General features: G+C 46.1%; 1 long non-coding RNA gene across 1 annotated transcript in view; it reads right to left on the bottom strand.

Moving 5' to 3' along the window:
- Positions 1-1,082, bottom strand: part of LOC140850583 (uncharacterized) — a 51,439-nt gene extending 50,357 nt beyond the window's left edge. The window contains exon 1 of the long non-coding RNA XR_012133524.1: positions 716-1,082. This is a non-coding gene — a long non-coding RNA (uncharacterized lncRNA). The remainder of the gene's footprint in view (positions 1-715) is intronic.
- Positions 1,083-17,960: the final 16,878 nt, after the last annotated feature.

The following is a 17,960-nucleotide window of genomic DNA, read 5'->3' as shown; positions in this document are numbered from 1 at the left end:
CCCCACCTGCACCAGGGCTCGTAACCTGTGTTTCTCCAGACTGTGCAGCCTCAGGACAGAGGGTGTTCACCTGCTCACCACTGCACATCCCTCAGGGATCAAACGAAATGGCACGTTCTCAGTGCGGTGCCCTGGCCTCCCAATCAAAAATGGAATCTCACACTCACGCACATGCTCCTCTCCTGTCCTGCTTTTCTCCTATAGCACTCGTCAGCATTTAAAGGTCTAACGTATGTTATTTATCTTCTGTCTTTCTCACCAGCATGTTTCATGAAGCTCAGGGTTTGTGTCTTTTGTCCCCCACGATGCACCCCTAACACGTAGAACAGAGCAAACACTTTATAAATAAGCATCTAATAAATGAACTCCACACTTTCACTTGAAAATACAGGAAAATCTCCTGGGAGTTAAGAGACACCACCCTGGCCCTCCCCAACTGGGACTCTGTGCCCTTGGCGGCTCGCTGGAAAAGCTGTTTCCTGAACCCCGGCTCTGGGCTTGGATTTGCTCTACGTACCCCGCAGGAAACCCATTTCACCCTGCAGCACTGGAAGGCCTAGGCCCTGTTAGCTAAGGATGGTGAGAGCGGAGAGGAAACTTGAGAAGTTGAGCACGGCTCAACCCTCAGTGAGTCTAGGTCCTGGGGCCTCGTATTGCCTTCGGTAAGGTCGGCCCCCCACAGCTGCGGAGCTGCGGACAAGTTCCCTCTCCTCACCTGCAGCAGGAGGACCACGAGCTCCCACGCCTCTGGCTGCTGGTGGGACTTGGAGCGTCCGAGTGAGGCACAGCGGTAAGCGGGGCGCGGGAGGCAGGACACAGGTTCCCTGCCACCAGGAGCCCCCGCTCTAGCTGTCACCTGTGCGGAGCGCCCATTTCTGTCGCCGCGGAGCGTTCCTTTGGTGCCGTTGCCTGGCTGGGGTCCTGCGCCTCCGCGGTGCCCTGCCTCCTGCTCTGCTCCCGCCCCGCCGTCTGGAGGCCCCCAGCGCCTTCTGGCCTGCAACAGACCCCTTCACCCTCCCCTGCCCTCGAGGAGGACGGAACGTGCCCTGCTAACTCGCGGAATCTTCGTCTCTCAACGGCCCTGAGCGGTCATCCCCGTTCCCGGACCTCCCCGGGGCTCTCGCGGCCCTAACGGGCCGTCCCGACTCCGGTTTGGCTGCTTTCCTGTCTGGGCTCCCGACCCAGACCCGCCCCAGGCGGAGCGGCTGTGCAGCGGGAGCCGCGCGCCCCCGTGTGGCCGTACCCGGGAACGCAGGTGCCAGAACCCATCGCTCAGCGACCAGGCCGGCTGGGAAGGGAGGACAGCCTGGGCGCCAGGGGGAGACAGAGGCTCCTGCAGTCCCTCCACAGGCCTTACTCAGAACGGGAGGGCACTTGGAGGAACTGGATCTCCTATGATGGTCACCCCCTGAGGAGCATCCCCGAGGAGGGGAAGCCTGCCAGATGGCACAGCCCTGACTCCTGTACCGCAAGGTTCCTGTGCCCCTTAGGGCTCACCTACTGACCCACAGACTGCCCTCCCAAGAGTGCTTTAGCCTGACCTGGGTGCAAGGCCCCTACAGGTCTGGCCTGAAGATTTGGGAACAGCCCAAAAGAAATGACCCAGAGTAACAGCACCATGACAAGAACACACAGTTCACTCAGTCTCATCCATCCATTCATTCAGCAGGACTTATGTCTCAGCCCTCCAAGAGCCAGTCCCCTGGGAGGCTGTGCAGCTGTCCTCTACAGGCTAAGAGGAGCTTTCAAACCTGCCCACAGAGATTCAGTCTCACCAAAGGGCCAAAACCCCGCAGTGAATCCTGTGTACCCTAGTGGGGGCTTCTCATTGCCCCCTTCCCAGCTTTGAGCCCCAGGAGAAGGTCTCATGCACATCTGAGTCCCCACCCTCATGCACCTGATACAGATTCATATATGAAGAGGGTTACTGTGTGAATGGCACACACCCCTCCGATAATTTGGGTGGCCACTGTTCCTACCCCATATTACCAAAGGGAGTGCGACCTTAGATGCATTAGAAGTAAACAAAAAAGTTGAAGAAGCCCATCCTGGCAAGTTGCCATCATATTTTGGCCAAGCTGCCCAGGATAATGGAAGGGCTTGATGCCATCTTTTGGATTTTGCCACATTCCCTAATCTGTCATCTGTTGTGCTCCAGCAACTCTCTAAAGGAATTTTTCTTCATTTAGTAATGATGCAAGACATGGTGCAATAGATCTGTTGACATTCACTCAATATGACTGTGAGTTTGTTACTGATATAATTGGTTCAGCAAGAGTAAAGTCAATAAAACTTCTGGGAAATTGACTCTTAATATTGTAACACATGATGCAGAAAAAAAAGAAAGGAATCACAGCAATGATGAGCTTGGTTATGTGACTTGGGACTACAGTTCCTGCATGGGTGAAAGCATGTGCGCTTGCATGAGATGTGCATGTGCACTGGGGTGTTGTCGGCTTACAAAAGTCCTGTGCTCTATCTCCCTGCCTCCAGCCTTTTCCAAGTTCAAAGGAAATTTGCAGAGATTGTCCTCTGAAAGCTATAAGTGATGTGACAGCAAATCAGAGGGTGCCGTTTAAGAACTCCAAACCCTGGCACCCAGACCAAAGACCCTGCAGGGGACTGAGCAGCATGCACCTGGAGACTGCAGAACCCTTTACAAGCCAGACACCCACTTCAGATTCATGGAGTTCACTCTGAACTCCAGAAATACAAACCTGCTTTCCCCTTCCTTCTCTCCCACTGTTGGCAATACCCCACCCCCAGGACTGCTTACTTACATCTGGCAGAGCAAAGTTGTTTGAGACTACTGAACATGTTAGCCAAATTCCCCAACTCTAGCCCAGCTTTGGTGAGGTTCCTGTCAGGGTCTTGAAAATCCCCTCTGGAGCCAGCTTGTGTTTGGAGGACAAGGACAAGGTTCTTCCCCCTAATGGCACAGAAGATTCGGGAAGGTCCTGGGCATTGCACATGAGGACCCCAGTGCCAAGTCCACCCGCCCTCTGGTAGGAGCCAGTATGAGGAGGGTAAATGGCCTGGACCAGCACTGTCTAACAAAGAAATACAGTGCCAGCCACATACGTAATTTTAAATTTTTTAGAAGACACATTTAAATTTTTAAAAGAAATAAATGAAATTAATTTTAATAAAATCGTTTAATTAACCTGATACAAAATACTATTTTTCAAAATATAATGAGTATAAAAATTATTAATGAGATATTTTACCTTTTTTGATATGAAATCTGGTATGGAGTTTACACTTATGGGACATCTCAACTCAGACTAGCCACATTTCAAAACCTCCAAACCACAGCCAGATGTGACTTAAGGCCACCTTATTGGACTACGCAGGTCCATCTCCGGGAGCTCACAGCACAACTGAGCACCACCCTGGCCATCCTCCGAAGTCCACCACAGTGTCAGGTCCTCAGTGTTGCTTTCAAAACATAACTGGGCCAAAAATACTACAAATATGGGGGCCTGGGCCTGAAGCACCTAGTGGATAGAGTTTGCTGAAGCCTTCACAGGCATTTCCATACTGGGAGCAATTGCCGGGGAGATGAAGACGAGGCTGAGCTAAGGCTCCTGTGGAGACACAGCCGTTGCATAGAGACTCTAGCTTGAATTTTGCAAAGAATTTAATGTTCACACAAAGGGTATTTCCAGCACTTTTAGTACTGTCACTATTGAATTACTAATGAAGTCCAAGACCAGGAAAATCTCGTGATGAATTGACCTACTCTTGGGCAGTAAGCAATGGAATATATGTTTCCTTCTTTACCTTAGCTGCAGGGAAACTCAGAGCCAACTCTCTTCTCAGTTAAAAGATATTGCCTCAGCCATACCTCCATCATTATCTAGCTGTTGTCCTTTCACTCTTATTTTAATACTTTGGAGACTCTGCAGGGTTTCTGTCTGAAATTTAAAGAAACTTCGAAGTCTTTTGGGAATGGGTAGTCTATTTATATGGAAGTTTCCAAATTTGACCACTAGATGGCAGAATTGTGCAATAGAATATACTGGCTTCCGCCCCATCAGCACTATTCTATTTAATAACTGTGTGATTTGGGGCAAGTGACCTTTAAGATCCCAACTCTCTTTAATGATGTGAGAATGGAAGGGCTGTTGTGAAAATGAACTGGAATGAAATACACCTTGAGAAGTGGCAATAGCCTTGTGATTACTGTGTCTGAATCACATGGCCTGGTTTCAAAGTGTAAACGCCATTTAATAGATGAGAGATCTCAGGCAGATTATTTAACTTCTCAGAGCCTCAGCTTTCTCTCTGTAAAGCAAAGATAGTAGCACCTGCTTCATGGGACTGTTTTGAGATTTAAAGGGTAATGTATAAAGTGCTTAGACCAATGACCAGCACACCCTGAACATCAGGGTTATTGGCTATTGTCATTTTAATATGTTAGGGTCCAGGCTTCCGAGGCTTCCCCAGAGAACAAACTACACAGGCATAGAGATGTAAATTCAAGCAAAGTCTTTATTCAGCCAACTAGTTGGGGTCCAAGTCAGCCCGAAGCAGCGGGTCTCAACAAGGACCCCGAGCACTCAGAGCCAAGGGTTTATATAGCAATTTCAAAGCACTTAACTCATAGCAATTTTCTATAACTATACATTATTCTTGCAAGACATATATCCTGGGGTTAAGCAAGGGCAGGGTAAGACTACTCCTCAATGGTTAGGGAGGTTCTGCACGATAAGCTTGGTATGTAAGATTTACTGACCAAGGTTAGCTGACCAAGGGTCACAGCTGCCCACCACCCGGTGCTCATGATTAACTTGTTTTTCAAGGCCTTACCCAGTTCCAGTTTTTCTTTCTAAGTCACATACTCAGAAAATGGCTTCTAGGCCTTTAAGATGGCTATGCTTATGCTAACCTATTTCTATTCTTACATTCCCCTCTTCTTCTTGTATCTATTTCAATCATGAAATTAGGGGTCATCTGTTTGGTTAACACTCTGATAGTTCTGTCTCAACACTATGATTTGCACGGTGCTAATGCGTTCTTTGATAAAGGTAACACATGGAGTGACTCCGGTTTGGCGGGCCTACTACTTGTTAGAATAAGCTGGGGTGGTGCTGATTACTTCTGTCTTGTTGTAGAGGGAGGTGTAAGTTTTAGGAACTCTCTCAATGCAGGTTCTTTGCCTACTTGCAGAGGATAAAGTGAGTCTCGGTCTTTGTCTTCTACAGATAGGGGCTCTAGCTGCTGCTAGGGAAAAGGGGCGATGACCGCTCTGGCTGCTTCGTGCTGAGAAGGGGGTGCAGTAAAGGGTACAGCTAGGTCTCTATTACTGGTCAGTTGAGAGGGCTTCAGAAGGCTGGCGCTTCTATTACTATTTGCAGTTTTGTGGCTTCTAGGCAAGATAAAACAAATTGTGTTATTAGGTTATGTAGCAACATCTGGAGTTGGATTTTCTATTCTGGAGGCTGCAGTTATTGAAACAATACTTTTCTCTAAAATCACCCTCATTTTTATTAGAAGTAACCAGGTTAAGAAAATAATTAACAGCTGGCTTGATCATTTGCACAAGTGCAGCAAGAAGAGCAATTGATTACACAGGCTCTTTTAAATATGCTTTGCTGGAACTTTTTGTAAGGAATTTCAGATTGAACTTTTAAAGGCCTCTTGAGGCCAGACAGCCAAGCTAGACTTGCCATCAGGCTTTGCCTGCAGTACCTGTAGATTTGGATGAATTCTTCTCTTCTCGAGGTCTCTGAACCTGCCAGGAAGTGACCTTCTTTACTCACCTGGTAAGGCTGCTGGGAACTCTGTAAGCAAGGTACCAGGCCAGTTCTTCCAAGGGGCTTTGTTGGCTTTATAAAGTCAATCTTAGTTCCTTAAAGTTGTTCACATCTGAGTCCATGCACATGTCTCTCAGGTATGACATTCCAGTCAAAGCCCTGGCAGTATAACCAGTGTTCTTAAGTAGTCTTCTCACAAGGAAAGCAGATTCTTATTGAACTCGTGCAAATAAACATACTGCCATGGAATACAAAAACAGTCACTGAAAGTTTTTAAACTCTGGAGGGATCAGGTAGAGAGAAGGAAGTTTCAATTCTGCTCATAAAGATAGTCATTTACTAAACTGTTGTCAGTTTAAGAGAACAAGGTTAAAACACTTTATCAGCAACATTTGAAACAAAAAGACACAAAATCATTTTCTTTAGTTTATGTAATCTTATGTAACTAATACCTGTTCTGCTGAAATCTAGTTCTTTACCAGTTTAGGGATAATACTATAAATGACAAAAGACTTACAAATGACAATGGTTAAAGATCTGATGAGAGCTTACTGTAAGACAGTTGACATAAGGAAATTCTGATATTTCTGTAATACAAAACATTTAGTAACAAAGTTTAGCATCATTCTCTTTGACAGTGCTTTCCTGGTAAATAAATAAATATATATCAGATAAATAAGCCAAATTAGTCAAATACTTTCTCTAATGAGAAAAAATTCTTCTGACATGTTCCAGGGGCCCTCTGGAAAATATCAGAGTTAACTAGAGGTAAAAGCACTTTTTTTTTGAACTTAGCATAAGTGTCCAAGACCAGATACAAAAAAAGCAGAGAAAGTGCTTAAGTCTACAGGTCTTCTCTGAAAGCTTCAAGAATGTTTTACTCTTTAATAGTAGATATAAGCTGCTATGCAAATTCTATTAAAAGCTCTAAGATCATTTGCATTAAAAAAATATGAAGAGTCCTCTGAAGGACTACTACTAGTAAAAGGCAAACTTCCGGCTTCTCTTCGGGGGGGGGGGGGGGGGGGCCTTGGTTTCCGCCGGCGCCACCTGAAGCCCAATCACCTCTCGCTCCCCTCCCAATCCCAGCACCTAGCCAACAGCCACCAGCTCCGTAGAAGTGACACCTCAATCAATTCATGCCCCTTCTTATATAACCCAGCACCTTTCCCTAATAAAGCGGAACTCTCCGGTTAATTGCTGCTATGTGTCGCTCCTTTCCTTTCATCCCCCATGTTTTTTTTTTTTAAAACATACAGCATATAAATTAAACAAGAAGACCTGGTGGTTGTCAAAAAAATCTATTACAACCTTTCTCAAAAGTGGTCACACGTTTGTCCATTTAAACTTTTACAGTGAAACTTGTTTTTCTGGGAGAAACATAATCTTGTCTAGATTCTAGTTTAATTTTTAAGAATAAATTTTGGTTTGTTAACTAAGTGCATTTAATCAGCTGAAAAAAGCTTTGTTACCATTCTGCTTAGGAGGATAAATTAAGAAAACAAATAATCAGTAACAACTTTAATCATTTGTTGGTTAGAGATTTTTCCACTTATAAAAATATATGGAATAAATAATTCAATTTCTCAGGCCATGCAATCGTTTTCAATAACAAAATATTTCAAAGGCAAATAAAGCTTATACAGTTGTTAACAAACTTTAGCTTTTAGTCTTTTTAATATTACGATTTCATTTTTTTTTTTTTTTTAATATTCTGGCAACTCAGAGACTTTAAGCATGAGAAACTGCTTTGATCTTTCAACATTAAGAGCAGACTAACAGTTAAAGAAAACTGTTTAACTAGAAACGAGATTCTAATTTTGCTGTGCACTTGATATCAAGACTCACTTGCTTTAATTTCACTAGGCACGACTATATCTGTAAGAATATAGTAATTTATTCTTCATTTGCCCTATGGTCCCAAGCACATAAGCCGGTGAGAATTAGCCTGGGCTTGCCTGCGGCTTGACTGGGTTTATCTCACTTAATCTCTAAACATCCTGACCCTCCCCCCCAAAGCAACAGGCTGAGCGGGTCTTCCACAACAAAAGGCACCACGCTGTTTTCTCTCTTTAAACAAATAGCTGTACTTTAGAACAAAGTTACTTTCTTTATCACAAAACACATTCTTTAGCATGCAGAAGACTTTTCATTCTTTATACTTTTTCTTATTAAAACATACATTTTTTAGCATAGAGAAATGTTTTATTACTTTAAATAGTTTTAATTAAAACTTAAAACCATTAGAAACTTTAATTTCCAGTGAACACCAAGAAGCAGGCCATTGTAAACTGTTAAACTAACATTCTTTAGATTGACAAATTTATGAACACATTTTATAATTTCTGTAACCATGAGCTTTACAGCACAATCTCTCATAGAGTATATCTTCTTAACTTAGCAAAACTTTAAGGTTTTAGGTTTCTACAAAGATTCTCAGGCAGTAGGTAGGTATACACACTGTAACACACAATTAAAAAGAGGTTCACTTGCTTCAGTCATTTAGTTCACTCATTCGTAACAACTATTCTAGATTACTTACAAGACCTTTACTGAATATTAGACAAAGCCAAGCCTTTAAGCATTTTATTTTTAAAAGATTTAGCAGATAACATGACTTAAATGACCTCAGGTAAATTTAGGCAGCTGATAACTACAAGGACATGCCTGCCTCAGGCAAACTCAAATTAGCATTAATGCTTAACACTTTTTATCAGGTTTTCTGGAAGTTTTAGAATACCCAATTTTCACAAGCGCTTGTCTTTAAATCAATTTCATTAATACCATCCGGAGGTAGAAAGATATATTCATTTACACACTTAGGGGGTCGTCTGAGTCTGTCTCATGGTGAGAAAGAAGGAAAAAGAATATGAGGGAGACAAAGGCGAAGGATGAAGATGCCACTTCAAACAAAATGACTGTTGTATGTGCTTGTGAACGAGTGCCTGTCGTTGCACAGTTTTCCTTCCACGTGGGACGCGAATTTATCTGGGATTCGCGGCTGTGACCCCCTTATCCTGTCACGGGAGTCTTCTAGCGGCGGGCGCCCTAATGGCTCTTAATTGCCCGACCCGTGCCCGCGGGGAATGATGTAGTGGCAGAAAGGAGGAACGGAGAGAGCAGGAGAACCTTAGAACAAGGAAACTTAAAATGAGAAGCGCAAAAAAATATAAACCGAAACCAAAACACAGTAAAACAGTCAATGATAACACTAAGCACACACACACCACATCTGATCGCACTCGTTCGGACCGGTCCTTCTCTCACTCTGGTGCGCACCACACTCACCACTTTCAGGGTCTTCAAAAACTCTCGTAATTCTCCTGAAGGGCGTCCACTCGGACTGCCGCAGGGTGACGAGCTCGATCTTTTCCTCCTCGGGCGCCAGTTTTCTGCCGATCGGATTTGCCTTCCTAAGGCCGAGTCACTCGGACCCTAGGGCCAGGATTGGTTACCTGGGCTTCACCCAGGGTCGCTAACCTGGGGGCCGGGACTACCAGCCCGGACTTCCTCACTCGGGACCACTAACCCGAGACCATACACGGGATGGCGACTCCCGCTTTATAATGGATTTATGCAGACACGAGGGGGCGACCCTCGAATTACACTGCCCCGTCCGGACAATCAGACCTTGCCTCCAGCTGTCCTTTGTTCTCAGGGAAGCTGCTCGTATCCCGGACGAGCCCCCAAATGTTAGGGTCCAGGCTTCCGAGGCTTCCCCAGAGAACAAACTACACAGGCATAGAGATGTAAATTCAAGCAAAGTCTTTATTCAGCCAACTAGTTGGGGTCCAAGTCAGCCCGAAGCAGCGGGTCTCAACAAGGACCCCGAGCACTCAGAGCCAAGGGTTTATATAGCAATTTCAAAGCACTTAACTCATAGCAATTTTCTATAACTATACATTATTCTTGCAAGACATATATCCTGGGGTTAAGCAAGGGCAGGGTAAGACTACTCCTCAATGGTTAGGGAGGTTCTGCACGATAAGCTTGGTATGTAAGATTTACTGACCAAGGTTAGCTGACCAAGGGTCACAGCTGCCCACCACCCGGTGCTCATGATTAACTTGTTTTTCAAGGCCTTACCCAGTTCCAGTTTTTCTTTCTAAGTCACATACTCAGAAAATGGCTTCTAGGCCTTTAAGATGGCTATGCTTATGCTAACCTATTTCTATTCTTACAAATAAACATATAAAGCACCCATCACAGTGCTTGGCAAGGTGCTAATTTAGACACCAAGGCTGGTACTGCTGTGCCTGTGAGTAGCTAAGATGTCTGAAATGGGGCCTCCTCAGGCTTGTCGGTGCGAGGCTGTAGGACTGACTCCTGGCCCTGTTGCTCTAGCGGTAAGGGACTCGGTGTGGAGATGAGTGATGGGTGAACAGCAAAGAAAGATGCCTCAGAGCAGCTCTGGCTGTGGGGAAGGTTCGCAGAAGTGGGCTGGACACACTTCTATAGGAATGTCGTTGAGCAGACCATGTATTTGGATTCCATCACAGCTGTTAACAAAATCAGTAAAGACTTAACATTACTGTGAACTTACTTTTGGCTGCTGGACTGTTAGTATTTGCCATTTCACCCTGCATCAGCACAAGATGGGTCATTCATTTGTCATGGTTTCATTTATAAAACATTTAGCCCTGTTCTCAGCAAATAGAAAGCCCTCAGCAAACATTAGTTCTTGCGATGTGACCAAGCTCCCTCATTTCACACAAGCCCGGAGCCAGAGTAGTGGTATTTCTCCAGCGCAGTTTCCAGCTGTGGAACTGCAGAAGTCTCCAAACTCCATGTTTCCTCTGAGATGTGCTGTATCTTTTGCAGCTTTTCAATAACAAAGATTATTTTATTTAGTTTTTTGGTTTATATTGCAGCATGAGACGTTCAGGCTCAAAACACAAATATCAAATTATAGAATGGAATTTTCTTTCTTAAAGCATACCCTTATCAGACATTGTAAGTCACCCCACTGAAGGCAGTTTATCCTTCCCTCAAGCTCCTTGGTTCCCATGAAAAGTAATCTCTTGCTCCCAGCCCTCCCCTCATCTCCAGATCTCTTTCTGTGCTAAAAAAAAAAAAATATGTTAGGCATGAAGCCCTACACTCAGTTTGGGGAGCACACATCTAAAAACCACAGGGCCTACAGTCTGGCGTGCTCAGCTTCCCATATCCCTCTTCACTTTATTCCTAAGATTCCTGCTATTTCCCTAACTGATAAGGGAAAATATCAGATGAATCTTATTAAAACAATTTAGGGCCACCATTTGGGGCCCAGGCAGTCAGCGCCTGCTGCAGTGTGTGTTAAGAGGAATGGACAGGAATAAAACACCTAAAATCTTCAGCAGGGCTCTCAGAACTAGGGGGCCCCAAACTAGGGGGTTCAAAGGCCCTGTGCCCTTCATGGACTTCCTGGCCACATGGGCCTGTATGGCAGGCCTCTGAAAAGGTAAGGTAGGTTTACCTCACTGCTTTCTAAAGTTCGAGGACTGTGTTGACCCATTTCTGCTGTCCAAGAGGCCACTGAAGGCCACAGCAGGGCTCTGTGGCCACAAGGAGTTTCTCAAATGTATCCTGGTATCAGCATCGTCAGCCCCAAGAGGTCTGGGCAATCAGACAAGGAAAAGGGAGGGGAAAATGCATCCACATTGGAAAGGAAGAGGTAAGACTGTCTCTATTTGCAGATGACATGACCCTATATTTAGAAAATCCATGGAATCCACAAAAGCATAAAAATAATAAATAAGGATAGGAAATTATAGGTACACCAGACCAATAAACAAAAACCAGTTGTATTTCTGTAGATGAGCAATGAACAATCCAAGAAAGAAATTAAAAATACTATTCCTTTCACAATAGCATTAAAAAGAATAAAATATTTAAATTTAACAAAAGAAGTATAAGACTTAGATAATGGAAATTATAAAACATTGCTGATTAAAATTAAAATACCCAAAGAGATATTTCGTGTTCATGGATTAGAAGACTCAGTGTTGTTAAGATAACTGTTTTCACAAACTCAATAGATTCCATGTGATCTCTATCAAAATTTCAGCATGCTTTGCTGACAAAATGATCCTAAAATATATATGGAATTATAAAAGACCACGAATAGCCAAGGTAAGTCTAAACAAGAAAAACAAAGTTGGAGTCTTTCCACAGAATCCCTCTGTCCTCAAGAACCCACCTGTGGGCAAAATTCTAACATTTCCAGATTATCTCACCTGTCTTTGGTTCATTTGCATATCCTCAGGGTGGAGAGAAGCTCATCTCCATGTCAATGGGCAATTACCTGGGTGACAGAGGGCGTGTCTGAACCTGAGAGTTTAAGGGGAGGGGCTGGCTTGTTTGCTGGCTTCCTTCCTGAGCAGAGGAGAGAGATGGCCCTGGGCTGCAGTTTGTAAGCAATAAACGGATTTTAAACTTTATTTCTCCCTTTGACTGGTTTCGGTTTTTAGAGGTATTTTGCCCTGGGATTTCCTGTCGCTGGACTTACACCACCACCTGAAGAGGGCCCCTGACAGTGTCAGCTGATAAGTCACTATTATGGACCAAATAGTGTCCTCCCCAAATCCATCTGTTGGAGCTCTAACTCCCCAGTACCTCAGACTGTGACTATTTGGAGGAAGGATCTTTACAGAGGTAATTAAATTAAATGAGATCATAGGGTGGGTGCTCAGCCAACGTGACTGGTGTCCTTATATGAAGAAGAGATTAGGACACAGACATACAGAGGGGGCCACAGGCAAGGACATCTGTGAGCAGATACTGAAGGTCTCTCCCTTGCTGCCACAGCCCCTCTCCTTTGGGCAGCAAGAGGACATTGGTGGGAGGGTGACTAGCAGTGAGGGGTGTGAGGCAACAAGAGCCACTCACGGGGAGACAGGTGGATCAGGCTCCTCAGTATGGAGACACAGTCCCTCCTGAAAGGAAAGGAGCGACACATAGCAGCAATTCACCGGAGAGTTCCCCTTTATTAGGGAAAAGTGCTGGGTTATATAGGAGGGGGCATGAATTGATTGAGGTGTCACTTCTACGGGGCTGGTGGCTGTTGGCTAGGTGCTGGGATTGGGAGGGGGGGCGAGAGGTGATTGGGCTTCAGGTGGCGCCGGCAGGAACCGAGGACCCCGAAGAGAAGCTGAAAGTTTGCCATCTTACTGGTGGGGACCCTTCATTCCCCCCTTTCTCCTCTATGGGTTTGTGGACGTTGCTTTCTCTCTGGCTGCTTCCTGCTGAACAGAGGTGGAGAAGGGAGTGAGGGCTTGAGGATTGGGAGGAAAGGGTTGATAGGACTCCCCGCAGTAAGGACGAGTAGATGTGGACTTCTTCAGGTTTGGAAATCAATGAAGGTTCCCTGTAACCATAGGTTGGCCAAGAGGATATGGGTGTCAGGAGCCAGGCGTCTGCGGCTATTGTTTCTAGGAACAGTTTCCAGTGGAGAGAGGGGTCCATCTCAGCGTGTGGTGAGGAGGTCACGTGAGGGTGAGGGATCTTCTGTGGCCAGAAGCTGGTAGTTCCTGAGTAAAAGCTGGTTGAAAGCTTGATTAGAGATTTTTCCGACTTGGGATTTGATGAACTTTATTATACAGGGTAAGAAGAGACAGGCGAGAAGAATGATTATTATGGGGCCTGCAATGGGCCAGAGCCAGGTGAGGAGGGGGTTTGTTAGTATTGACGAGAATGGGTTGGAATTGGAAGCAGAGTGGAGACTGGAGGCAAGGTCGGTGAGTTTGGTAATGTCAGTTTCTACAATGCCAGATTCGTTGATGTAATAGCAGCACTCTTCCCAGAGGAAGACGCAGGTGCCGCCCTTCTCGGCTGTAAGCAGATCTAGGGCCCGCCGGTTTTGAAGGGTGACTTTAGCTAGCGAAGTGACCTGTCTTTGGAGAGAGGCTAGAGAGTCGGCAGTGGATGTCAGGGCTCCCTCAAGTTTGGCGTTGAGATCTCTAACTGCCTATAGAGAGTGACCCAAGGCTTCTCTCGAAAAACCTGCCCCAATGGCTGAGGTGATCAAAGAGCTACTGACCATGATGGGAAGGAAAGCAGCTCTTTTTGTGCGCGAGGGCAAGGGAGGTTGGAGCTCAAGGAATTCTGCCATGCTGTAAAGTGTTAACTGTGGGATTAGGGTGACGAGAATGCAGGGTGTATCGGAGTTGAGAGGCAGTGAGTTGAAAAGACTGCTATTACACTAAAAGAAGTGTCCCGGTTGCGTAAAAGTCTTAGAGCCGGAGGTAGGGGTGTAGATAGAGAGGCACTGAAGTGCGCTGGAGGGGGGTGGAGTTGGGCTTACACAGTGGTGGATGGTGAGATTATCTGTGTATTCTGGTTCCCATAGGGGTATGTCTGCCAGGGGGCAGAGGGGTTGTCTTTCTGCATGGAAGGAGTAGTTGGAAATATTAAGGGGCACGGCGGCCAGCAGTGGGCGCTGTAGTGATGCGCACAAGAAACAATTGGCTGTGTTAAGGGTGTGGTTGAGAAAGATGGTGGTGTCCTGAATGAGCTGTAATGAAGAGTAGGAGAAATGGGAAGAGGGGTGGGGATAAGAAGATGAAGAGGCGCCATCAAGAGTTTGGATAATGACTTTTTCGGAATGTCTGCTATCTGATGCAACTTGAGAGATCTGGGAATGAGAGGGAACATACTTTCGAGAGATATGAAGGGTACTGTGGGGGGTCGAGGACCCCCCGTAGTAAACTGAGGCTGTGACTCTGGCAGCCCATCGAGAGTCCCAGGATCTGGGATTGATAAGGAGAATGAGCCGTTGGGATATTTCATGAAACGGTTGGAGGAGTAATACTGTGGGTACTGGAAGTTACTCATGTAGTGAATGGCACAAGACCAGTAGGGACATCTCCTGTAGGTGTCTGGCTATCGCCTGCAATAGGCTTGTTTTTGGTCATAGAGGAAGCAGAGGTAGGGAGAATAAGGGTAGCTGCTAGTGAACACTTCAGTGGAGGGAGGAAACTGGAGGTATAAAGGTTCAGAGCAGCTTTTCAGAGGGAAGTCTGGTGTGGCAATGAGGGCAGTAACTTTTGTTTGATGCTGTGTGTAAGTCTGTCTGACTTTGAATCGCCATACAAAGGAGGCTGGGGTGGTGGGGAAGACAATAGGAATGAGGAAAAAAGCGAGAGAGCAGTAAAGGAGGAAAAAGTCATGATTCGGGTATGGATGGCAAAGGGGGTGAACGGGATTTTGGAGGAAAGAGGACAGTAAGGTCAGGAGTCTGGAGGGAGGGAGAGTCTGTAAACTTTTGTAGGTTAAGAGATCTTTTAGGTGATGTGGGGACAGAATGGTAAGGGGCGCTCGGAATGTCAGTTTATGAGCTTCTTTCTGCAAGAGCTGTCTAGCGGCTAATGCTTGTAGGCAGGGGGCCCATTCCTGAACTGTGGGGTCTAATTGCTTGGAGATATAAGCTACTGGGGCAAAGCATATTGGCCTAGGACTCCTAGAGCTTGACTGGACCTCTCATGAATGTATAATGAGAAGGGCTTCGACAAATCAGGAAGATGGAGAGCTGGGGCTTCTACAAGGGCTTGACAGAGCTTAATGAAGGAGTGTCGGGGTGAGGAGGATAATGGTTTTTTAGGGGGGCTGTTGCTGAGGTTGTATAGGGGTCTTGCCAACAGGGTGCAGGGGAAGTTAGGGATCTATGTTCTAAAATATCTAGCTAGGCTTAGAAAGGGCCTAGAAAGGAAAGGATTTTTGTCTTGGTTTTGGGAATGGGCAGGTCAGAGAGGAGCCATTTTCTGTCTAAGGTAATGGACTTTCTTTGTTGAGATAGAAGGAATCTGAGGTAAGTGATAGGAGGGGAAGAGATTTGAGCTTTGACGGGGGATACTCGGTAACTTTTGGAAGCTAGAAGGTTAAGTAGGGAGGCAGTGTCAAGTTGAGACTGTTCCCACGAGAGACTGCAGAGTAGAAGATTGTCTATGTATTATAAGGTGGACTTGGAGTGATCATAATGAAACTGTTTGAGGTCTTGAGCTAGGACCTGTCTAAAAATATGGGGACTATCTCGGAAGCTTTGTGGCAAAACTGACCAAGTGAGTTGTTTAGAATGTCTTGTGTATGGGTCTGTCCAGGTGAAGATGAAAAAATCTTGGGAGCAGGGGTCTAGAGGGATAGAAAAATGGGTCTTTGAGATCTAGGACTGAGAAGTGGGATGCTGAGGCTGTATGGATTTGGAACTAAGGGATGGATAGGGACAATGGTTATGTTGATGAGGCGAAGGTCTTGGACAAGGCGGCAAGATCCATTGGTTTTTTAACAGCTAATATGGGGGTATGTCTTTGAGATCTAGGACTGAGAAGTGGGATGCTGAGGCTGTATGGATTTGGAACTAAGGGATGGTTAGGGACAATGGCTATGTTGATGAGGCAAAGGTCTTGGACAAGGCGGAAAGATCCGTTGGTTTTTTTAACAGCTAATATGGGGGTATTAAATGGGGAGTGAGTGGGTCTGCTTGAATGATGGGTTGGAGGCCTATGAGGGCTGAAGTGGTTAGGGGGTATTGGGCCTGACAGATATACTGAGAGGGGTCACATAATTTGATAGAGGCAGGGGGACATAGGGCCACGGAGGGGCTTGTAATGTCCCAAACTTTGGGATTTACAGGGTGTATGAGGGCAGAACCGGAGCTTTCATTGGGTAGAGGGGGGTTGTCGGCTATGAGGGCCATCAGAAAGGGAGTACTGGGGGTTGTGGGAGTGGATATAGTTATGGAAACGTGGAGGAGGGAAAGGATGTCTCATCCTAGTAAAGGGATGGGACACTGGGGCATAACCAGGAAGGAGTGGGAGAAAGATATGGGATTGTCTTGGATTGTGCATAAAAGGGTGGGTGTGGGGTTTAATGGGAAAATCTGTTTACCTCCTACTCTGACTATAGGAGTAATGGCTGGCGTGGTAGGGCCCCGGTATTCTCACAAGACTGAGAAGGTGGCTCCTGTATCTAGGAGGAAGGAGATGGGGTGACCGTCTACTGTTAAAGTAACCCTGGGCTCCTGTTTGGTGATGGAAATGGTCGGGCGAGAAGCCCCCGGGCCCCATCAATCTTCTTCTGCCAGCCCCACTACGGCGGGCTTAGGATGGGGGTTGTTCGTCCAGCCTCCCCTTCAGGTGGTTGGGCAATCAGACCCCCAGTGGCCCTTTTTGTGGCATCTGGGGCATGGGGTGGTAGGAGATCTGGGGGAGGGGCACGCCCTTGACCAATGTCCCTCTTTTCTGCACTTGAAACAAGCTCTTGGGGGGGCTTGTTTGTAGAGGGGCGCCCAGGTTGTGGTTTTATCAGCTGGGCCAACATCTGGAAATTGGCCTGATCAGCCTTTTGTTTACGGCATTCTTTCTCCTCCTCCTGCTTATGGAAGACTTTAAAGGCCACTGTTAGGATCTCAGTCTGTGGGGTAGCGAGGCCCTGTTCTAACTTTTTGAGTTTAGCTTTAATGTCGGGGTAGCCTTGAGCTAGGAAGTATGTCATAAGGACATGTCTTCCTTCAGGTGTTTCTGGGTCCAGGCTGGTATACCTGGACCCAGTTGAGTGAGTCTGTCTAAGAACTCGGAGGGGATTTCATCTCTCTTTTGAATTATGTCTTGGAGCTTTTGAAAATTGACTACTTTACAAGCTGCCCTTTTTCAGACCTACTACTAAGCAGGAGGCAAAAATATCTCGAGAGCGGAGACTCATGGCGGTGTTATAATTTCAGTGTGGGTCTTGTTCGGGGACAGCAGTGGGGCCAGGGGGATAGGTGGGGTCAGTCCTGTGGGTTTCAGTAGCCTGCATTTGGGCGAAGTCCTAAACTCGTCTACGCTCTTCAGGGAGGAGAGTATTGGCCAGGAGCATGAAAATGTCATGATGTGTGAGGCTGTAAGACTGGAGGGTCTATTGAAACTCCCTGATGTATGTCATGGTATCAGTGGAAAAGGAACTTAGGCGTTTCTCTAGTTAGGCTAAATCTCTTAAGGAGAAAGGGACGTGAACGCGCACGATGCCTTCGGATCCTGCTACCTCCTGGAGGGGGGCGATAATTTTGGGAGGCTCTCAGGACTGAGTCTGAAGGGGACTGAAGGGTTCTGGCTCAGTCTGTTGGGGAGTGATGCGGTCTAGCCGTGCCTAGTCGAGCAGGTCCTGAAGTGCAGAAGGGGGGCAAAGAAAATAAAGAAAGATAGAATCAGACCCACATGTCGCCAGCTAGCAGCCCAGCTGCTTGCC

This window comes from Manis javanica, chromosome 7 (genome assembly GCF_040802235.1).
Source record: "Manis javanica isolate MJ-LG chromosome 7, MJ_LKY, whole genome shotgun sequence".
In the NCBI taxonomy this organism is placed as follows: domain Eukaryota; kingdom Metazoa; phylum Chordata; class Mammalia; order Pholidota; family Manidae; genus Manis; species Manis javanica.
Note: the sequence above shows the minus strand (reverse complement) of the source record. Positions and strands in the feature narration are given on the sequence as shown.